Source organism: Staurois parvus, unplaced genomic scaffold (assembly GCF_062004578.1).
Source record: "Staurois parvus isolate SC_StPar_1 unplaced genomic scaffold, SC_StPar_1.0 ptg000104l, whole genome shotgun sequence".
NCBI classification, from domain to species: domain Eukaryota; kingdom Metazoa; phylum Chordata; class Amphibia; order Anura; family Ranidae; genus Staurois; species Staurois parvus.
Genome location: NW_028317900.1, coordinates 5,322,837 through 5,347,593, shown reverse-complemented (window position 1 = coordinate 5,347,593; position 24,757 = coordinate 5,322,837).

The following is a 24,757-nucleotide window of genomic DNA, read 5'->3' as shown; positions in this document are numbered from 1 at the left end:
CCTGCTCCGTCGCCGCACATGTCGCCGCCATTTTTGGAAAAATTTCGATTCGCGCATCCGAAATTTTTCCAAAAGTGGCGGCGACATGTGCGGCGACGGAGCAGGGATCTCTGGGAAGGCGCGCTGACCCATAATGCATTCATTCATGACATGTGATCGCATTAGCCAATCAGCAGCCAGCCAGCCAGCACTGTGTAATGGTGGAGCTATAAATTGCGGCCATCTTGCAATTCTCCATTTGCCTCTGGTCATTCAAGAGAGACAGATCTCTCTGTATTAGGGACACAGAATCGTTACTTAGGGACACAGAACCGTTACTTAGGGACACAGAACCGATACTTAGGGACACAGAATTGTTACTCAGGGACAGACACAGAATTGTTACTCAGGGACAGACACAGAATTGTTACTCAGGGACAGACACAGAATTGTTACTGAGGGACACAGAATTGTTACTGAGGGACACAGAATTGTTACTCAGGGACAGACACAGAATTGTTACTCAGGGACAGACACAGAATTGTTACTCAGGGACAGACACAGAATTGTTACTGAGGGACACAGAATTGTTACTGAGGGACACAGAATTGTTACTCAGGGACAGACACAGAATTGTTACTCAGGGACAGACACAGAATTGTTGCTCAGGAATTATTGAGTGAAATGGGTGGTTTTTCCACTCAGCGGACAGGAGTGGAGGAGCAGGAGCATCTGGTAGAGGAGGAGGAGGAGGAGACAGAGGACCCAGACGCACCGTGGCAGTATGCTGTGGAGATGGAGGCAGGGAGTCCCTCGCATTCCTTGGCACAAATGGCCCATAGCATGCTCGGTTGCTTGCGTAGCGACAGCCGAATAATAACCATCAGACAGAGGGATGACTTTTGGCTGTCCACCTTGTTGGACCCTTGCTACCGTTCAAAAATGGTGGCCTTTTTCACACCTGCTGAGAGGGAGGCCAAAATAACGTACTATAAAAAACACCTATGTAGTCAGTTGGTCTCTGCCTTTCTGCGCCAACGTCCATCCTCAGACACTGTGGGCCCTGTGCGCTCGCGTTCCGCTGCCATGGCAGCAGGGGAGGGGTCGGGTGGTAGGAGCAGTGGCAGCTCCACCAGCAGCGGCTGCCACAGTCTGCAGTCGATGATGAGTAGCTTTCTTCACCAGCGCAGTGAGGAAACTACTAACCAGCCGCAGCAGCAGCAGCATCAGGTGGACCTGGAGCAGGACCTCAAACAACAGGCTTGGGCCTACTTGGACAGCACCCTGCCAACCGAGGTAGTCAATCCCCTTGACTACTGGGCAACGAAACTTGACCTTTGGCCCCAACTAGCTGAATTTGCCCTTGAAAGGCTGTCATGCCCGGCCAGTAGCGTGGCATCGGAGCGCGTGTTTAGTGCGGCAGGAGGTATTGTAACTCCGCGGAGGACACGACTGTCCACCCAAAGTGTGGAGAGACTCACGTTTGTGAAAATGAATCAGGCGTGGATTAGTCTGGATTTCAAACCACCAGTTCCTGACACAACTGACTAAATCCGCCATGAATCATGCCCCAAACATGTGCCACTTTCAGGTCTCCTCACACTGCTGGTGTGTTCCATTTTGTCATAGGGTGCTGGCAGATTACGGGCCTCCCATTGCTGCTGCCAGGCCCGTAATCTGCCATGGGCCCCCGTACCGCCTCCTCATGCTGCTGCCAGGTCCACAGTGTCTCAAGGGTCCCTGTACGGCCTCCCATTGCTGCTGTCTCCATCGCCACACTCTGCCATGTGCCACTTTCAGGTCTCCTCACACTGCTGGTGTGTTCCATTTTGTCATAGGGTGCTGGCAGATTACGGGCCTCCCATTACTGCTGCCAGGCCCGTAATCTGCCATGGGCCCCCGTACCGCCTCCTCATGCTGCTGCCAGGTCCACAGTGTCTCATGGGTCCCTGTACGGCCTCCCATTGCTGCTGTCTCCATCGCCACACTCTGCCATGTGCCACTTTCAGGTCTCCTCACACTGCTGGTGTGTTCCATTTTGTCATAGGGTGCTGGCAGATTACGGGCCTCCCATTGCTGCTGCCAGGCCCGTAATCTGCCATGGGCCCCTGTACCGCCTCCTCATGCTGCTGCCAGGTCCAGAGTGTCTAATGGGTCCCTGTACGGCCTCCCATTGCTGCTGTCTCCATCGCCACACTCTGCCATGTGCCACTTTCAGGTCTCCTCACACTGCTGGTGTGTTCCATTTTGTCATAGGGTGCTGGCAGATTACGGGCCTCCCATTGCTGCTGCCAGGCCTGTAATCTGCCATGGGCCCCTGTACCGCCTCCTCATGCTGCTGCCAGGTCCAGAGTCTCTCATGGGTCCCTGTACGGCCTCCCATTGCTGCTGTCTCCATCGCCACACTCTGCCATGTGCCACTTTCAGGTCTCCTCACACTGCTGGTGTGTTCCATTTTGTCATAGGGTGCTGGCAGATTACGGGCCTCCCATTGCTGCTGCCAGGCCTGTAATCTGCCATGGGCCCCTGTACCGCCTCCTCATGCTGCTGCCAGGTCCAGAGTCTCTCATGGGTCCCTGTACGGCCTCCCATTGCTGCTGTCCCAATCGCCACACTCTGCCATGTGCCACTTTCAGGTCTCCTCACACTGCTGGTGTGTTCCATTTTGTCATAGGGTGCTGGCAGATTACGGGCCTCCCATTGCTGCTGCCTGGCCTGTAATCTGCCATGGGCCACTGTACCGCCTCCTCATGCTGCTGCCAGGTCCACAGTGTCTCATGGGTCCCTGTACGGCCTCCCATTGCTGCTGTCTCCATCGCCACACTCTGCCATGTGCCACTTTCAGGTCTTCTCACACTGCTGGTGTGTTCCATTTTGTCATAGGGTGCTGGCAGATTACGGGCCTCCCATTGCTGCTGCCAGGCCTGTAATCTGCCATGGGCCCCTGTACCGCCTCCTCATGCTGCTGCCAGGTCCAGAGTCTCTCATGGGTCCCTGTACGGCCTCCCATTGCTGCTGTCTCCATCGCCACACTCTGCCATGTGCCACCTTCAGGTCTCCTCACACTGCTGGTGTGTTCCATTTTGTCATAGGGTGCTGGCAGATTACGGGCCTCCCATTGCTGCTGCCAGGCCTGTAATCTGCCATGGGCCCCTGTACCGCCTCCTCATGCTGCTGCCAGGTCCAGAGTCTCTCATGGGTCCCTGTACGGCCTCCCATTGCTGCTGTCTCCATCGCCACACTCTGCCATGTGCCACTTTCAGGTCTCCTCACACTGCTGGTGTGTTCCATTTTGTCATAGGGTTCTGGCAGATTACGGGCCTCCCATTGCTGCTGCTAGGCCTGTAATCTGCCATGGGCCCCTGTACCGCCTTCTCATGCTGCTGCCAGGTCCACAGTGTCTCATGGGTCCCTGTACGGCCTCCCATTGCTGCTGTCTCCATCGCCACACTCTGCCATGTGCCACTTTCAGGTCTCCTCACACTGCTGGTGTGTTCCATTTTGTCATAGGGTGCTGGCAGATTACGGGCCTCCCATTGCTGCTGCCAGGCCTGTAATCTGCCATGGGCCCCTGTACCGCCTCCTCATGCTGCTGCCAGGTCCAGAGTCTCTCATGGGTCCCTGTACGGCCTCCCATTGCTGCTGTCTCCATCGCCACACTCTGCCATGTGCCACTTTCAGGTCTCCTCACACTGCTGGTGTGTTCCATTTTGTTATAGGGTGCTGGCAGATTACGGGCCTCCCATTGCTGCTGCCAGGTCCGTAATCCGCCATGGGCCCCCGTACCGCCTCCTCATGCTGCTGCCAGGTCCAGAGTCTCTCATGGGTCCCTGTACGGCCTCCCATTGCTGCTGTCTCCATCGCCACACTCTGCCATGTGCCACTTTCAGGTCTCCTCACACTGCTGGTGTGTTCCATTTTGTCATAGGGTGCTGGCAGATTACGGGCCTCCCATTGCTGCTGCCAGGCCTGTAATCTGCCATGGGCCCCTGTACCGCCTCCTCATGCTGCTGCCAGGTCCAGAGTCTCTCATGGGTCCCTGTACGGCCTCCCATTGCTGCTGTCTCCATCGCCACACTCTGCCATGTGCCACTTTCAGGTCTCCTCACACTGCTGGTGTGTTCCATTTTGTCATAGGGTGCTGGCAGATTACGGGCCTCCCATTGCTGCTGATAGGCCTGTAATCTGCCATGGGCCCCTGTACCGCCTCCTCATGCTGCTGCCAGGTCCAGAGTCTCTCATTGGTCCCTGTACGGCCTCCCATTGCTGCTGTCTCCATCGCCACACTCTGCCATGTGCCACTTTCAGGTCTCCTCACACTGCTGGTGTGTTCCATTTTGTCATAGGGTGCTGGCAGATTACGGGCCTCCCATTGCTGCTGCCAGGCCTGTAATCTGCCATGGGCCCCTGTACCGCCTCCTCATGCTGCTGGCAGGTCCAGAGTCTCTCATGGGTCCCTGTACGGCCTCCCATTGCTGCTGTCTCCATCGCCACACTCTGCCATGTGCCACTTTCAGGTCTCCTCACACTGCTGGTGTGTTCCATTTTGTCATAGGGTGCTGGCAGATTACGGGCCTCCCATTGCTGCTGCCAGGCCTGTAATCTGCCATGGGCCCCTGTACCGCCTCCTCATGCTGCTGCCAGGTCCAGAGTCTCTCATGGGTCCCTGTACGGCCTCCCATTGCTGCTGTCTCCATCGCCACACTCTGCCATGTGCCACTTTCAGGTCTCCTCACACTGCTGGTGTGTTCCATTTTCTCATAGGGTGCTGGCAGATTGCGGGCCTCCCATTGCTGCTGAAAGGCCTGTAATCTGCCATGGGCCCCTGTACCGCCTCCTCATGCTGCTGCCAGGTCCAGAGTCTCTCATTGGTCCCTGTACGGCCTCCCATTGCTGCTGTCTCCATCGCCACACTCTGCCATGTGCCACTTTCAGGTCTCCTCACACTGCTGGTGTGTTCCATTTTGTCATAGGGTGCTGGCAGATTACGGGCCTCCCATTGCTGCTGCCAGGCCTGTAATCTGCCATGGGCCCCTGTACCGCCTCCTCATGCTGCTGCCAGGTCCAGAGTCTCTCATGGGTCCCTGTACGGCCTCCCATTGCTGCTGTCTCCATCGCCACACTCTGCCATGTGCCACTTTCAGGTCTCCTCACACAGCTGGTGTGTTCCATTTTGTCATAGGGTGCTGGCAGAATACGGGCCTCCCATTGCTGCTGCCAGGCCTGTAATCTGCCATGGGCCCCTGTACCGCCTCCTCATGCTGCTGCCAGGTCCAGAGTCTCTCATTGGTCCCTGTACGGCCTCCCATTGCTGCTGTCTCCATCGCCACACTCTGCCATGTGCCACTTTCAGGTCTCCTCACACTGCTGGTGTGTTCCATTTTGTCATAGGGTGCTGGCAGATTATGGGCCTCCCATTGCTGCTGCCAGGCCTGTAATCTGCCATGGGCCCCTGTACCGCCTCCTCATGCTGCTGCCAGGTCCAGAGTCTCTCATGGGTCCCTGTACGGCCTCCCATTGCTGCTGTCTCCATCGCCACACTCTGCCATGTGCCACTTTCAGGTCTCCTCACACTGCTGGTGTGTTCCATTTTGTCATAGGGTGCTGGCAGATTACGGGCCTCCCATTGCTGCTGCCAGGCCCGTAATCTGCCATGGGCCCCTGTACCGCCTCCTCATGCTGCTGCCAGGTCCACAGTGTCTCATGGGTCCCTGTACGGCCTCCCATTGCTGCTGTCTCCATCGCCACACTCTGCCATGTGCCACTTTCAGGTCTCCTCACACTGCTGGTGTGTTCCATTTTGTCATAGGGTGCTGGCAGATTACGGGCCTCCCATTGCTGCTGCCAGGCCCGTAATCTGCCATGGGCCCCCGTACCGACTCCTCATGCTGTGACGTTGCAACAAGGTGGAATTCAACCCTACATATGTTAACCGCCTTTACGAACAGCGAAAGGCCATCACCGATTTCCTGATGTTACAAGCGGATAAAGGTACTCCCCTGTGTAAGTTAGATGTCAGCCATTGGCAGCTCATGCGTGACACCTGCCGCTTGCTCAGGCCCTTTGAGGAGGCCACACTATTCGTGAGTCGGCAGGACTATGGGATGAACGACGTCATTCCTCTGTTGCACGTCCTGGAACAAATGCTGTTAACAATGGCTGGTCAGGGTGCGGTAGACGTGGCGCACAGATTTCAACGCCACATGACCCCTGTGGGGGCAGGACAGGAAGAAGAGGAGGAGGTAGAGGAGGACATTGGTGCTCAGGAATTATTGAGTGAAATGGGTGGTTTTTCCACTCAGCGGACAGGAGTGGAGGAGCAGGAGCATCTGGTAGAGGAGGAGGAGACAGAGGACCCAGACGCACCGTGGCAGTATGCTGTGGAGATGGAGGCAGGGAGTCCCTCGCATTCCTTGGCACAAATGGCCCATAGCATGCTCGGTTGCTTGCGTAGCGACAGCCGAATAATAACCATCAGACAGAGGGATGACTTTTGGCTGTCCACCTTGTTGGACCCTCGCTACCGTTCAAAAATGGTGGCCTTTTTCACACCTGCTGAGAGGGAGGCCAAAATAACGTACTATAAAAACCACCTATGTAGTCAGTTGGTCTCTGCCTTTCTGCGCCAACGTCCATCCTCAGACACTGTGGGCCCTGTGCACTCGCGTTCCGCTGCCATGGCAGCAGGGGAGGGGTGGGGTGGTAGGAGCAGTGGCAGCTCCACCAGCAGCAGCTGCCTCAGTCTGCAGTCGATGATGAGTAGCTTTCTTCACCAGCGCAGTGAGGAAACTACTAACCAGCCGCAGCAGCAGCAGCATCAGGTGGACCTGGAGCAGGACCTCAAACAACAGGCTCGGGCCTACTTGGACAGCACCCTGCCAACCGAGGTAGACAATCCCCTTGACTACTGGGCAACGAAACTTGACCTTTGGCCCCAACTAGCTGAATTTGCCCTTGAAAGGCTGTCATGCCCGGCCAGTAGCGTGGCATCGGAGCGCGTGTTTAGTGCGGCAGGAGGTATTGTAACTCCGCGGAGGACACGACTGTCCACCCAAAGTGTGGAGAGACTCACGTTTGTGAAAATGAATCAGGCGTGGATTAGTCTGGATTTCAAACCACCAGTTCCTGACACAACTGACTAAATCCGCCATGAATCATGCCCCAAACATGTTATTATTTTTAACACAGGCCTCTGTATGGTCTTCAATTTAAGCTGCTTACGCTTCGCCACTCTGCCATGGGCCCCTGTACCGCCTCTTCTTGCTGCTGCCAGGTCCAGAGTGTGTCATGGGTCCCTGTACGGCCTCCCATTGCTGCTGACTTCATCGCCAGACTCTGCCATGTGCCACTTTCAGGTCTCCTTACACTGTTGGTGGGTTCCATTTTGTCATAGGGTGCTGGCAGATTACGGGCCTCCCATTGCTGCTGCCAGGCCCGTAATCTGCCATGGGCCCCCGTACCGCCTCCTCATGCTGCTGCCAGGTCCAGAGTGTGTCATGGGTCCCTGTACGGCCTCCCATTGCTGCTGTCTCCATCGCCACACTCTGCCATGTGCCACTTTCAGGTCTCCTCACACTGCTGGTGGGTTCCATTTTGTCATAGGGTGCTGGCAGATTACGGGCCTCCCATTGCTGCTGCCAGGCCCGTAATCTGCCATGGGCCCCCGTACCGCCTCCTCATGCTGCTGCCAGGTCCACAGTGTCTCATGGGTCCCTGTACGGCCTCCCATTGCTGCTGTCTCCATCGCCACACTCTGCCATGTGCCACTTTCAGGTCTCCTCACACTGCTGGTGGGTTCCATTTTTGTCATAGGGTGCTGTATGGCCTCCCATTGCTGCTGCCTCCACCGCCACACTGTGGCTCCACACTCTGGTTTTGGCCCCGTGACTGCCCAAATGAGTGAAGTGTGCGGTGATTCTAAGATCGACGGCACTCATCTGCATGTCATACTGACTGACAGTATTATTTCTCTTCCACAGCAGACTCCAAGGGCATTTCAATTAAAGGTACAGTGTTCTGCACTAATATTAAGGCTCTCTGAAGCCTAGAAACCCTTTTTATAAGTTAAATTCGCAGCGAATATATTCGCATTGAATCGAATTTATTCCTCGAATTCGCCAAATCAGCCGAATCGAATTTTTGAATACTTCGCTCATCTCTAGTAATAACGCAACATCTCTTTGTCAGTGGAGCGAGCACATATCAACTTTCTACCATTGTGGTAAATTACAGAATTTCAGAGCTACAGCAGACTGTGCCAGGTTTTGCAGATGGGTACACTTTCTCTTAGAAGGGCTTTAGCATCACTAAGGAGGTGAGAATTGATAGTTATCTTTCCATGCATACTGTATAAAGCTAGAAAATAGTGAAAAGATCAATGTCAGAACCAAGCAGATTGTTATTATTGTATGCAACTTGAGGGTTAGGGACTGCTGTGAATGTACAATATATATATATATATATATATATGTAAAGCTCTGCATAAATAGCGCTATATAAGTACCTGAAATAAATAAATATTAGGTACCACTGCCTCAGAGACCTTGTGGAACAAAATGTGGTTGTGTTTGAAACATACAAGGTGACAGCAGATGCTATGACAAAGTCACTAGCCAAAGTTTGAAAAACTGCGAAAGAAGACAGAATATATAAGAGGAAGTTGTTGAGTGGGGGTGTTAGCGTGCTGTTTATACAGACATGGGTGCAACAACCAACTACATGATTATGATATTAACTTCTATCTAGAAAGTGCTAAGTAAGGGAAAATGTAATTGAGGTACACTTTCAAAGTACTTCAGCTATTCTGGTAGAACACAACTAAAGATGATAAGTTCCCCAGGCTGTCCTGCTCTCACATGGTATTCCTAGGCCCTTCTTCCTCCACAAGCAAAATAATATTACTTCTTCAACTGCTGCTGCACACTGGACTGCTCCACACACTACACACATGCCATTTCTCCTGATTGGAATATAATTTGCTCTAATAAGAGACTTGCTACGCAACTCCATGAAAAAGAATGCAATCACTTAAAGACCCCTTATTCACTGTGATGTTGGTAATGCTCCAGCAATAGAACTATAGCACTGGGAGGGAAGATAAGTGAAAATGATTTTAAGTTTTAAGTAAGGTTCTCTGTGGTTCATTGTCCTAGGTAGCCACAAAAAAAAAATTTGGGGTGAATACAATAAAGCTGATGCACCACTTTTGTTGACGTTACTCGCTCTTGTTAATATATTGCACCAAATTCATCAAGCATTTGCGACACTCTTATTTCTGACACCAATTCATGCACCAAATTCAGGTAGTTCTAAAATGCGCCACATTTACATTGTGGCACAATGAATGCACCAAATTAAAAATAAAAATAATAATTAAGACCAATTACCTTTGGGTATACAGAGAGAGAAACTGGTGCAGAGAGATTTTACAAAAGTGTCTCACATACATTCTAAAAGTGGTGCAGCATGCTCCAAAGTCAGGTTCTTGGGAAGCACATGAATTTGGCACATTTGGCACTGCTTTTAGAATGCACGAGAGACACTTTTGCAAAATCTGTCTTCGCCATTCATTATGAATTCCAGGGATTATAGGTACATCAGTGGTGGGCCATAAGAGCCAGCAAGGTCTTCTCCCTAAATCAGAATCACTGACTTATGTTTTAATATATTTTTTCCATGAAGGTGTTATCCCAGTAGTCTATTTTCCTCATTTCATAGCTTTTCTCTTGGTTTCACAGCTTCCAGTAGTGTATGTTTATGTTAGAGCTTTTATCCAATCATAGTTTAGCCATGATAGCCATCATGTGTTGCCAGGGTCAAAGAAATCTGCATTGAGGTCTTCAGAATCAACAGTGCCCGCTTACAGTAAAACTTACAATAAATGGCAATAAAACTGTTGCTTTAACCAATCAGATTTTGAGTTGGCGACACCGCGGCAATCTAGCAGGAATACAACCATGTTGTCATTTTCATGTTCTTTGATTGGATGGTTGGGTGCAGGCAGATACTCTCGCACCGCATGTTGCTTTGTACCAGTAAACTTGCACAGTTATAGTCTACTATAAGCCTTCCCTGGCAATTTATTATGGTTTCATGGGTCACTGGGGGAGCTATCCATTTGGATGCTGCCACCCCATGTGACTTTAGCGACCATCTTTGGTCATAGTCTATTTAAGACCTTGTCTCCCAGGTTTGGTGCGCATTTTGCGAGTGGATAGTGTAGACACCCGTCTGTCAGGGAAAGTGATAAAGTGGTAGTGAAGTGTTCCAGATGAGCAAGGAAAGGAGAGGGACACACCATCCTTCCTGGAATCCTTCCATTTAGATACACCCAGGCCGCATTCTGAGATAGACGCTGTGAGCACGCCTCAGACCTGCTCTGTTCCACATTGCCATTATAACCAGTGAGTGTTTCCGGTCGAGTGCCTCCCTGACGGGCTATTCGTAAAGTTGAACTTTGACTTTAATACAAGTTGTATTCCTGCAACTGGACTCTGTGAATTTACTCCCAAGTCACCATGCTGACCTCCTATCACACTAATCTGGATAGAACCCTCAGAGTCACCAGACTCCCCACTGTGTGCTTAAGATCATCATCATTATGATAATCACAGCACAGCAGATGCCCTATGGTTCTGTCAAAGCGCCACATGGCTGTTGGGAGCTGACTTTGTTAACTTATGGCAGTACTGTGTGTTACAGACTGTTACACAGTACACCCAAAACAAAAGCAGCACACAACAGCTATGTGACACTTTGACAGAACCACAGGGCATCTGTTGTGCTGTGATTATCATAATGATGATGATCTTAAACTCTAGGTGTGAAATACATAGCCCACCACTAAGTTACATATTTAATAAACTTCATAAGCCAAAATCACAAGCATAAACAGTAAGAAATGACAGCAACAGTCTGAAAAACAGCCTTTAATGCAATGAAGGCAATAGTGAGAATGGATTATAATTCTAACATCAAAAATTTTCATATGTAAACTATTAAAACCTGTATAAGTTTCATTATATAGGTATAATGATAGAAAGAAGAACATCAGTTTCCATAGTTTTGACTTAGAATGTACCTCAAAAGCTAGGCTGCTGATCAGCAAATATTTCAAATATTTCAAATCGGGCTTACTTACAGATTTCTTACAAATAAAATATTTGGTTTGTCGTAAAATACACATACATCTGTATTAGTGATATCAATGGATCAAAGTAGACTTGTACACCTTTTAGAACAAGCTAGCATATTAATAAGTTGATAAAAATGAATATGTCTTTGCAGCTCTGGGACCTGAGTTAAATTCTACCTGGTACATTATTCTATATTGCAAAAAGCTTGTGGACACCTGACCTTCACACTTACTATCCGCTGGCTGATCATAGAGCTGATTGGAGACTAGAAGGTCCCTGATCATCTTTATGGTCTAAGAGACCAGAAGCATTGAGTATTTCCTCACCTCCGGTTTGGGTAGGATGTAAACAATCCATTTTTGGATTTGTTCAAATCAATCTTGGTTTGATCACATGCTTTTAAGGGCAGATGAGAGATCTGGGATCTAATAGACCCCAGATGTGTCAGTAAAGAAGACCTGTCATGCTTTATTGCTATCACAAGGGATGTTTACATTCCTTGTGATAGCAATAAAAGTAATTAAAAAGTGTAAAAAGACAGGTACAATTTAAAAAAAAAGGCGAACACACATGTCAGTCCCTTGTTGATACATAAACAGCGAACACACCACATCTGTGAGGTATATTCACATGAGCAAATTTCAGATCCAGAGCAATAATTCTAGCAGCAGACCTCCTGTGTAAGTCTAAAATAGTAACCTGTAAGTGTTGCCTATGGACAATATAATATATGTAATTTGTCGCCATTCCACGGGCAAGAGCAATTTTAAATTGTGATATATATAAAAGACAATAAAAATTCCACGACCAAGTGCAATTTTAAATTGTGACATGCATAAAAGACAATATAATACCTAATTGTTTGGTAAAACATAAAATATGATGTTACACTGAGTAAAAAGATAGCAAATAACAAAACCCTTTATTTTATTCTCTAGGGCCCCTGCTTAAAAGAAATATATGTTTAGACGTTGAAATTAATTTTCAAGAAAAAAATACTGATTTTTATATGTAAAAACAAAAAAATATCAAAATATCAAAATATTCCTGGTCTTCAAGTGGGTAATGAATACCCTAAACTGGATTGCTAATTGTAAACCAGGTCTTCACATCCAACACTTCTCAAAAAAAAAATAAATGAATAGGTTAATTTGCTCCTTTTCAGATTGTATCTACTAATCTAATAGACATTGAAATATGAACTCATATATGAGTCTATGAGGATATATATATTCTGTAATATGTGAAGCTACACAAACAATTTAAATAATTATGTAATACACTGTATATAGTACAGATTTCTACTTACTTTTTTTTATTGTTTAATCTTTTATATCCTACTTTTTTATTCTTACTCTTATTTTTTTTTTCAAGTTTGTTATTACAGTATGTTTTAATACAAGTTTTACTGTATATTTATATTTTTTAGCATGTATTTCTTTATTACACAAGAGTCCATTATTAGACATGTTGATTATTTGAATACAGTGTTCATGTATTTTGTGCAACAACTAAATCAGTATTCAGTGGAGATATAGTCTTCAAGCGGTAGATGGCAGTGTTTATAGGTTTGTAGCTGCATCTATGGTAAACTCTGTCTATTCTATGAATAATGTTTCCTTGTTGCAGTGAAGCAAAAAAGCACATGTGGACTGTGCACTGTCTGTTTTGCAGGGCTATATACAGAATTTCTAACAGGTTATGGACCCAGTCATAGCAGGCTACAGCAAATAAGTGCAAGATACAGCAACAGAAAGAAGACTGCAACATAATAAAAGAAAATGAGCAGTAACACAGCTGAAACAAAACATTAATTTGCAAATCTGACAAACCACAACTTCCAGTCTTGTATAGTTACAGTATATGTAAGTGTGAAACTTCTTAAGAAAAGATGCATGAAAGAGCTAATCTCAGCAATAAACTGTATTTGATTAGAAAGCTACACCAAACCAAGCTGATGAAAGGCCAGTACATGCAGGATTACATAAGGCACACCTTGGAAATGGTTGAACGCCTGAGAGGTATAGGCAAAGAAATAATAGATTTTCATGTTGCAGCACTATTACTTTTAAAGTTATGAAACTCTTGTCACAGCACTTGATGCACATCCAAACGATGAACTGACATTGGAGTATGTTAGGAGCAAGCTTGTGGATGAATATCAGTGAAAAGTATAAAGCATTAATAGTGATGCTGCCTCTGTCACAGAGTCTTCTTTAAAGACTAGTAATAAAAACAGTAACATGCAAAAGAAACATGTGAATGCTTTGTGTGCAAGAAACAAGACCAATTAAAAGCAGATTACAGACTGGAAAGCTAGAACACAAAAACAAACTAATCTACAAAAGTGTGAAGAAAATAAAAATGATTTTTCTTCAGATAATGAATGCTTTTCAATCCAAAAGTTGCACCTCATCTTACAGGCATGGTGTGTTGATTCAGGAGTTACGAGTCACTTGACAAATGACATACATTTCTTTATTTGCTTTGACCAGAGTAAAGAAATCACCACAGCTAATGGGCAAATAATGGAACAGGAAGGAATAGGAGATGGGTTTCTTTACTGTCCTATTTCATAGAGTGTCACCAGAAAGATCCCTGTGAAACATGTCCCTGCTCTTGAAACAAATCTTATGTCAGTGAACAAGCTCACAAAACAAGGCGATGCAGTGACATTCCAAGATGACAGTTGTGCCATCACAAAAGGGGATATCTTACTTGCAAAGGCTAAAATTACAAATGAACTGTAACAGCTGAACTGCAATGAGGTGGTTAATACTGACAAGGAGGAAAAACATTCAAACTGCATTCACATATAGCACAGAAGTCCTGACATAATAAAGAAATGAACTGAGAATGACTATGCAAGTGGAATGAAAATTAGTCCATATGATCAAACAATGAAATTCACCAGCTGTATAAAAGGAAAAAATGACAAGAGAAACCCTTCCAAAGCAAAGTAATAGCAGAGCTGGACTTAATTTATTCAGATCTTTGCATTCCAATGGAAGAACTGACTCCAGGAAAGAACAGATGATTACTCCAGGTATACTACACTATATCTGTTACACAACAAAAATTAAGTACCAGAGAAACATGAACAGTATTTGGCTCACATAAGCGACAAATATGGCAAAGTGCAGAGTGTATTGGGCACATACATTGGAACAGAATATACAGGTGATAATACACAGGCAATTCTCAGAAAGCATGGCATAATATTTCAAACTACTGTACCATACATAGTTAAAAGAGTGGATGAAATAATAAAATGAAATTTTATTGAAATGAAATTAGTGGGCAGCTGCCATTGCCAAACACATTATCCTATGGCAAAAGATATGTGTTATAAACTAGAAATATATATGGTGTAGCACTGCCAATACTGAACAGTGTAAAAATAAGGTGTAAGAAATAAACTAAAGAAATGTTCTATAGTGCACCTCCCCCACTAAAGCTTTATGTTGTATGTGATCACAATGTGCAGTCCCTCAATAATCTTGTGCCAAATATATACATATATATATATACATACCCAATACAACAAAGTAGTATGGTGCCATTAAACACCTCCCATACACTAATACATAATAAGCGTGGGGCGGGGCTAATTAAGTCACTCCTGTTGGTCATATTTGAGCTGTGGAACACAGGAGTGTCCCGGACAGCACTTGTCTCTTAAAGTGCCATTGTCTTTTATAATCTGTGAGTGCAATGCGTGGATTTTTTGCTATTTAATAAATGGTACAACATTATGGGAGTTTCCCTCTTTTAATACATTACTGCATTGTCCATTTTGAGGAGTAAAGAAAGGTATAATTCACCATTGGGAAAGTGTCATCTGATCGGGGGAGATTCTGCCTGCATACCACTTGGAACCAAAGGCGAAGAGAACTTCATCTTGAGTGCCTTTTGACCTGGTAAATGTAAGGGGTCACAAAACTGCGGTGAGTGTGGTTGTGGAGGGGGAGCATGAGTGGAATTACCTGTTTGGATACAAAGATTGAGTGGAAGCACAAGCTCACTACATACTTTGTCCACTAAGAACTGTTCAGAGATCTTAGCTGGTGAAAAGGGGCATTATAGTCCCAGTAGATATACTTTCAGCACCGAGTTTTTGTTGGATTTTGAACTTGATCACAGTATTAACTATTGCCTCATGATATATCACATCATTGATGCTTATTATGTATTAGTGTATGGGAGGTTTTTTATAGCACCATAATTCTTTGTTGTATTGTGTATGCGTATATATGGTGTTTTACAGCACCATACTACTGTGTTGTATTATGTATGCATATATATTCGGCACAAGATTACTGAGGGATTGCACATTACATGTTGTAATCACACACAAAATAAAGCTTAAGTGGGGGATGTGCACTATATCATATATCTTTTTATACATTATTTTTTTACACTTTTTATACTGTCCAGTATTGGTAGCACTACACCATATACTGTATATTTCTACTGTACCATACAACCCAGAACAAAATGGGTTGCAGACAGAATGAACCGTGCTCTACGTGAGAGTGGAAGAAACATGCTGTTTGATGCAGATATGCCAACCACATACAGGGGGGAGGCAATTGTGACTGCATGCTTTCTCCAAAATTGAGTATCAGGAAAATCAACTGAGAAAACTTCATATGAACTGCCTCTAATTTGAACCATCTAAACATTTTTGGAAGCAAAGCCTATGTGCACATACCAAAGAAAAACGTTCAAAATGTAATGTTCGAGCAAAGGAAGATATACTTGTGGGGTACAGTGAAACCCAAAAGGGATAGAGAACTCTGCGCCAAGACACAAACTTAGTAATCATCAGTAGAATTGTTGATGAAACTGCGATGTGTTCAAAATTTCATGAACTAACACAAAAAAGCAAACATTTCACACTGAGGGAAATTCCACATCAGTGTCGCATGAAGATAAGCAACATAGTGACACAGAAATAGAAATTAACACAGACAATCCAAATGCTGTAAAAGAAGAAACCAGACCACAAGAGGCTTCAATCAAGAAATCCACTAGAAGCAATAAAAGCATCCCAGCCAAGCATCTGTCCTACATTTCTCACGTAGCATTAAAACCAGAGCTAGATTCATAGGATGAGATACAAAGACTATCAGAGCTGCTCATAAACAGATTATTATTATTATACAGTATTTATATAGCGCCAAAGGGTTTGCTCAGCGCTGTACAAAGGCAGGGGGACAAGACATGAGACAAGACAGAGACAGTGCAATACACGAGGGGTTTGAGGGCCCTGCTCTTTCGAGCTTACAATCTAGGAGATGACATCTCTTGCAGTGAACTGCAGACATAGACACTTTCAGAGCAACATGATTTCAGATGTTTTGACAAAGCTTCTTACAAGAAACAGATTTATAGAACTGAGGTCCAAAATGGGACTAATATAAGGAGTAGTTGTAGAGCGGGGGTGTTGGAATACAGTGTTCATGTATTTAGTGCAACAACATTGAACTTCACTACACTGCAGTATTCACTAAAGATATATTATTCAACCAATAGAGGCAGTGTTTATAATTTTGTAACTGTATTTATGGTAAACTCTGTCTTTTCTCTGAATAAAGCTCCTTGTTTCCTTGTAGCAACGAAGCAATAAAGCACATGTGGACTGTTCATTGTTCTGTAGGGCTATATACAGAATTTCTAACATAAGTGAAACACACCCCATTGTCCCTTCCAAGACATATAGTGGTGGCTGACCCCCAAATAAATAAGAAAATAAATGATAAGCAGCACTAGAAAGCAGCTTAGAATCCCACCCCGCAAAATGTCATAGTTAAGCAGCAAGAAAGTATATTCTTGGGTTAGGTACTGCTGTTTCTAGGAAATTATAATATCTCTAATTTTGTATGAGGGGCCTTATTTTGCTAAGTTCACCTTTTACAGAAAATAGCCTGTTCAAGTTAATGTGGCCGAGTATATCTTCATGTGCAATCTTGTAAAACGTTAAATAATTCTGTTTTCATGCCTGTAGGCCATCTTATCCTCACCACCACCCCCCCCCCCCATTTCCTCCAGAAACCTGACTGAAAAACTCCCAGTTGTCGGTTTTCGTGTCCTAGCTGCTAACTGGGAGTTTTTCAGCCAGACTTCCAGGGGGGCCCAAATGATCTACAGGTATGACAGAAAAATGAATCAACATTTTCAAAGCTGCAAGTAATTTTAAAACCTGTTGGAGCCCCTTGGCTGCATAGGCTATTTTCTGCAATAAGTGAACTTAGGCTTTAGAATATTAACCAGTGCCACCAATCTCAGCTGTCATATTGATCAGATTATTCCAATCTCAACACAAGGTTTGGGTTTAAAAGTTTAATGCAGTTAAAAGATATTTAATACAAGGCAATAGGAACCCAGAGAACTATGGAGAACACACGAGAAGTTATGTTCATTTGAGTACAATGTCGCTCATTGAAATGTGAGACAATGCTATCAAATAAAGTCATTTCTCTGACTCATTCATTTGATTGTGTAAATTTCACCTTCAGCTATTGAGCCATGTAATAAGCCAAGCAGTGTTGTGGAGTTGGGAGCTATAAATGAGATATCCAGCCACCTGGCACAAAAATAAGATATCAAAGAAGCTACTCAGTTATACATCTGACTATTCTTCATCCAATGTTGGAAAATCAGATCTGAGTTTACATATCCTCAAAATTAAAACATTAAAATATTAGTTGGAAAATAATTTTACACCCCCTCCTTGAACATAAGTTCACATGTACTCCCTCCCCTCATCCCAATGGCATGTTCCCACCATATCATATTAGTAAATGCAGTGCTTAATGGTGGTGCTTTCCAACCTGAAGGGGTTAATGAGCTATTCTTTCCCTTGGTAAAGGTCAGTAGAGGACCATGTGCTCTAAATAAAATAAACACCCTATCAGGTTTCAGGCAGATCTTTCCCCTAATTAGGTCATCAGCTCTTGATGAAAAGGTACCATTATAGTTCAGCTTCCCTTGCAAGTCCCTATGGGAAATGTAGAGACCGGTAATGTATTTAACCCCCTCTTCAATAGCCTAACGTGCATTTCCCCCCTTAGGCATTCTACCTCTCCCTGGACCTTGTGACAGAGCCAAAAATGAACGAGTTAACTGTAACATGCCCAGACAAGGTTGGCCATTTTATGAGCTCCTTTCAAGTTACCACATGGTGGCACAATGGTATATGCAGTGCCTAGTACACAGAGTACCAGAATTGATTCATTTCTTTTGTGAGCAATGTATAGTGACATATTAAATTTTAGAATTGAGCAACTTGTGTTGCTATACTAGGGGCAAGTCATGTAGCCTCCAAGCACATTAAACAGTTATGCTGCTTTTTTAAAATGTGTTCCTCAAACTAAAGATTATATTCAAAGCTTTTCCCTGACATTTTGGGATACACCAAGGATCCTTTCCAATGACCTCCCACTACACCCTTGACCTCCTCCTGAATTGTCCTTTTAGTTATGCCTTTTGAAGACTTTGAGTTGGTGGCTGGCAACTGCTGAGCAGTCTTCCTGTCATTATCTTAAGTGAATGGGATCTACTGTCATCTTGCTGTTACATCTTATTTACATGGTACTGTAGCTTTTGCAATAATACTTCATCCTTAAAGTGGAGTTCTGTCCCCCATCCCCCTCCCATCGAAAAAAAGTCAGCAGCTACAAATACTGTAGCTGTTGAATTCTAATATTAGGGCACTTACCGGTACTTGTCCAGGAATCCAGAGGTGTCCTCACCCCAAGCTGATTCTTCAATTAGCTGTTGGGTGCTGGCACCGCCATCATTACTAAGGGAAACTATCAGTGAAGTCTTGCAGCTTCACAGCCAACTTTCTACTGCGCATGCGAAAAGCACGCTGCGCTTTGTGAATGGGCCACAGTCCTCTGGGATCTGTGAAGTGCCACGGCGAACTGAGCCAGAAGTGGGAGCGGGTACCTGTCAAAACTAGGTACCTGCTCCCTCCTTCCCCCCCAAAAGGTGCCAAATGTGGCAGCAGAGGGGGGAAGGAGGCAGATAAGTGGAGCTTCCACTTTTGGATGGAACTCCACTTTTAAAACAATGTTTTTGATGATATAAAAATAAAGTTTTCACAGTTTTCTCTTTAATCCCCTTGCATGAGAGGAGGGAATTGGCATCCAGCTGCTATATGTCCCCCCCAATGTATAGGTGCACAGGTGCAGCAACCAGTCAGCTGCCCGCAGCCAGACATAGTCTATGGCAGACTACAACCAGATGGCACTGAATGCAGTACTGAGTGATACTCAGATTTAGGATGCTATGTGCTCAAGAATAAATACCTGGAATGCAGGAGACCACTTGATACAGCATATAGCCCCGTCCAGCCGCAGCTTTCCATATACTCTGACAAGGGATGCACAGCAGCAAAACATCTCAATTGACAAGGGGCCCTAAACATAAAGTAGTTGTAAACCCTTACATATACCCAGTGAAGTGATTGGCCTCAGGCAATACACAGAGATTAAACAAATCATTCTACATAAGTTGTACCTGTTTATCTGCAGTCATCTTTCCCCTACATCCATTCAAAGTACAGAATTTACACAGGATCTCTCAGCTCTGAAAAGAAGGTGGCAGAAAGCTGAAGTTACATAAGTGAGGAGAGCTCTGAATGCTGATTGGAGGGAAGGGACATCCCCTTCACACAGCATATAGGAACAGAGCTAAGGCTGTCAATCACAGGCTGTGCCATCCCTTTTCACCATTTTTCTCTTGGTGTCAGGAAAACCCATCAGAAGTGACTCATGCTTATTGCATAGGGACGAGGCAGTGTATAGAAATTAACTTAGTGCTTTGGATTGAGACAAGCACATGCCCTAAAGGGATATGCTTTTTTTCATATTCCATGTCTGAGGTTTACAAGCACTTTAAAATAAAGAGCCATTTCAAGCTGCAATTATAACCAAACAATTATTGAGCTGATATCCAGCAAACAGTGCAAAATTCATTATATTTACTTAGTGTTTGTCGTAACCCGCTGCAGCAAGAATCCAGCACTAAACAAGATCATTGGGAGTGTAATTTCCAGCCAGAGTTGTGTAGAACTCTCTTTCTTTCTTCTACTTTCATAATCCCTTAGTGTCGGAGTGGTTTGAATCTGAGTGGTGGTCGGCAGTAACTACATGTGAGAGATAATGGGGAGCCTTCGTTTAGTGTACTGGAGAATAGCTTTCCTGATCACAAGCAGCAATTTTCACATCCTGGGATTGGGAGGGGTGGACTGGAGCACTACAGCAATACCTGACTGAAAAACTGAAATACTGAGCAGGTACATTGCTGTACTTCCTAATGTATAATAAAGCCCAGCAGCTCCAAGCTCAGTGCTCCCCCCCCCCCACCTCTTTGTGACTTCCACTGGCAGTGTTAAATGCTGTATATTATATATATTTTTTAAACTTACATTTACTGAGGTCTTCAAGCTGGTCACATGATGCTGTAAGGTCCTATACCAGTATACTTACATAGTTAGTCTGGCTGAAAAAAGACAAAAGTCCATCCAGTTCAACCATAGAAAATGTGAATGAATTGTTGCGTGTTGGTGCCTGCTCAGTTCTCACTAAAGAACAACAACAAAGAGAGGGCGCACTGAACTAGTGCATGACCATTACACTATATTATTGGATAATGAAAACAAGTATTATACACAAATGCATGACATAAAACGAGTATATCATAAAATGCCAGAGAGAGCACCTTCAGGTCCCCAGAGCTCAGCCGATGACATGGGAAGGCCATACAGCATCCATGATGGCTTACAGGTTTTAAGGGACAAGGCTTCTTCCTCAGTCCCCAGTCAGTATTCAGTGCCCAAGTCCACACAAACATCACATGCATGTATGCTGACCCGAGACCATCTTTCCAAATCCCCTTGATCATAGTCCAAAATAACTCCTTTTGCCCAGAGCACTGCTTACACAGCTGTAAGGGTGTGGGGCATGGATAAATACTGATGTGCAATGTTAAACTGTAATATGCCTGCAATATGCACTTTGGTCAGTAGATGGCAGCAAAGTACAAGAATCGATTTTGCATTAAAGTCTACTAAGACAAAACTAATGCTAAATTTACCTTATAAAGTTTAATTAATGCTAATTTAGGGGCTGAGTAGGACCCTCAGAAGGGTCATAGTGAACTGTAAATGCAGGTTTGAGGCTGCAATTAGGAAATTACTTACTGCATCACAAACTCTCTGGGAAGGGGAGGAGTTCCGGAGCAGAGCAGGAAGTGACAGAGAGTGTCAGGGCTCCCAGGTGTGACCAGAGGTGTGTGGCTGACGCAGGGAAACGCAGACCTCAGATATGTTATAAACAATATAATTTATTAACACTAACAATACAAACATAAACGCAGAGCAATACTAAAACATAATACAGTGCAACCAAACCAAACCAACCACCCTCAGATAACAGTACATACAAGCAAGCGTCGTCAGGCAGGCCGGGTCAATATCAATAGGGCAGGTAGGTACAAGGGGAGCAAGCGGAGATTGGTCGGGGTCACAGGCCAGGTTCAGCAGGTAGCAAGCAGCGTGGTACAGAGGGTCAGACAGAGGGATGGTCAGGAGCGAGCCGGGATCAGAGCAGGAGAAGTCAGCAGTGGTTCAGAAACAGGGTGCAGGACAGAAACAGGATACAGGGCCCAGGACAAACACAACACCAAGGCAGAGTCTGCAAGTCTGGCCATCCCTTAAATACACCAGTATCATCAGTTCCAGGTGTTAGCTGGCTGAAAGGTTGAGTCTCTGATTGCTGGGAGCACCCGCTGGCCAGCCCTGGTACTGCAGATCAAAAGGCAGGTGAGTCCCACCATTGCTGGCCAGTCCATTCCTGACAGAGAGTCTGTGTCTGGCTGGTGTATGCTGAGGATGTCTGGAGAATCTGTGTGGAGCCTGGAAGAGGATTTACGGCTCACAGTGAAGTCTGGCGACGGCACCTAGGGAAGATTCACCGTGACGAGACCGGGAAACAAGTGACTGTATGGTCCAGTTCTGGAGTGGACCAGTGGATCAGGAAAAAACATCAAGAGCCTGCCAAGGAACTATAAGTGTGGCTTTGCCGCAGCACATTGCACCACACATGTTCACTGACATTTTGGATATACCAGAAAGTTACAAGAGACATACTTCACTTTCCTTTGGATTACAAATAGTATTGCACAATACATAGGGTGCACCCCAACGTTATATCTTGCTCAGGAACATTCAGGTGCAGCCAGGCTGCTTTCTGGACATTGGGGAAAAGTCTGCAAGTACGGGGATAGTGTTAGACAGTATTATTCCTACTGTATGGTTATGCGCTGTTATCATTCTGTTTATGTATGCTCAACTACTTGTTCACTATAACTGTTCAGTAAACGTAATTGTTGTAAAAGAACCGCTGTTTGTGTCTGTGTGGCGTCTGTGTGGCATCGTGTACCCTCTGAATCTGTGGGCCCAGCCCTCGGTCTTCCTTCACAGCCCTATAATTTAACATGGTCCAGATTTGGGCTCTGGGAGTCCGAACAAACACCTGGGGCCCATGTCACATGGGGGGACTGGGTTACCTGGTGTGCATTCTATGAGGGGGTTAATGCTCACCAGCAGGAGGGTGACATCTTTTCCCTAATCACCACCTGCTCCTGAGCCAGTCAGATTTGAACAAATAAACACATTTACTTCTTCTTTCCAAATGATGCTACGCCTACAGTTTCGCTTTTTTTATACTCCCAATGAAGAAGCATTCATTGACTTTTCTTTTAACTTTATTTAAATCATGGAAAAATTACAAATAGTTCCACAAGTTGGTATTGCAATCCAATGTACATGGCAGGAGCAGTTCCCGAACAGTGGCAGAAAGGTGCACAATAAAAGATTACCCACATCTTGGTAATAATAGCAACAAAGTCCCTCTAGCTAGACAGGAGGGGGTGCTGTGATGGTACTCACAATTTAGGATTTCCTAATGTCCTTTCTAAGCCCCAGGCCACATGACTTGCCTCCCCCAGCCCCCTAGGGGGAGTGCTTCCTCTTATTACTGTTCTTCTGCTGCTGACTGAAATCCAGCATTGGCTCCTCCTCCCACTATATAAATGGATAGGGCTCAGATAGTATAGTGGGCACACCTCTCAAGGGGAGTGAAAACACATTAAAGAGGAACACCTGCTGTAACGTACCTGGTAGTGGAGCCTGAAGCTCTGGGGAAGGCCTCTCTTACAGCCCTAGTTCAGGAGTCCCTGGTAAGGTGACAGGAAACACAGGAGCACAGGGTGGCACGAGTGCCTGATAAGTCTCTTGCTGGATGGTGCTGATGTGCATCTGGAGAGCAGGAACCTCAGGGCCAGATACACTGGTGGAAGGACTGGAACCAGGAAAGGACACAGGATAGCTTATGCAGATGAGGATCAGACAGAAGGCAGGGTCACATGGTCTAGGTCAGCAACTAGTGAGCAGAATGGGTTCACGTAGCAGGTAGGAGAGTAATCAGGAGTCAGGCTAAAGTAGGTAACAGCAGAAAAGCAGAGGGAGCAGGCAGAGACATAATCCACAGACAAGCCAGGGGTTGATTTAGACGGCGTTCAGAGCAGAGTCAAAGGCAGCCAAGGTCGATAACAGAAGATCAAGCAGTAACTGGTATCAGGAATGTAGTAGACCATACGGCACTGACAGTCTTCAGTAGTGCAATTTAAATAGCCCTTCTGGCACCAATGTGCTTTCACATTCGTGCTCGCACATTGCGAGCGCTCCCACTCATGCACCCGTTCATGCACATGCATGCACATCAGCAATCCAGCCACAGGCAGAGTTTCTTAGATTCGTGTACCTGTGCACATGAGTGTTCCTTTCCCGACACCTGCCTACATGTGTTTATGTGGCTATTTTTATTTGGCAAGCAAATGCTTCAAGGAAATATGGGGCAATTTCTCTTTACCAAATTCAAGAAGAACGGCTTGTATGAGGGGAAGAAAGTATTTAGATAAGCGGGCTCTAGAAAAGTAACTTTATACTAAAACTTGGTTGTCTAAGGCTTTGTTTACAATTGCGGTTGGGAGGGGCAGAAAAAATCTGCAGTTTGTTCGCCCATCCACCGGGGCTTAATCATAGAGGTGAAGGCATGGTGTTCTGTATATTGTATTTCATTATTGCGTTGAGCAGGGAGTCATTTATTGGTGTTCACTGCAACTGCACCTGTTATTATTCCCCTTCAACAAGAACAGGAAGTGTTCATTAAAAATAAAGATGTCTCATCCACCATTGCAGTTCCATTTAGCTTCCAGAAGAACCCCGGTGAAGGCCTCCATTCTCCCTTTGATACACATATGCTTGTAAGTTCATTCATTGTGTATGCTAAAGTCACATACATAGCTAGGTCACATTTAAATGTATTTAATGTGATTTGTAGGTAGCGGTTTGAAAGAAATGTATTCATTGTATGCATTTGTGATAGACACGTGTACAAGCATATTGTAACTTCAGTTTAAGTGATTGAAGTTTTACAGAACTATTCACAGAAGTAAATTCAGTTTGGAATGAAACACAACACTGCTTCTGTCAATCGTTAGTAGGACAGCATAGTAAAATGCATCTGTATACAGGGGAAGATAGAGAGGCTTCATAGTAAAAATGCACC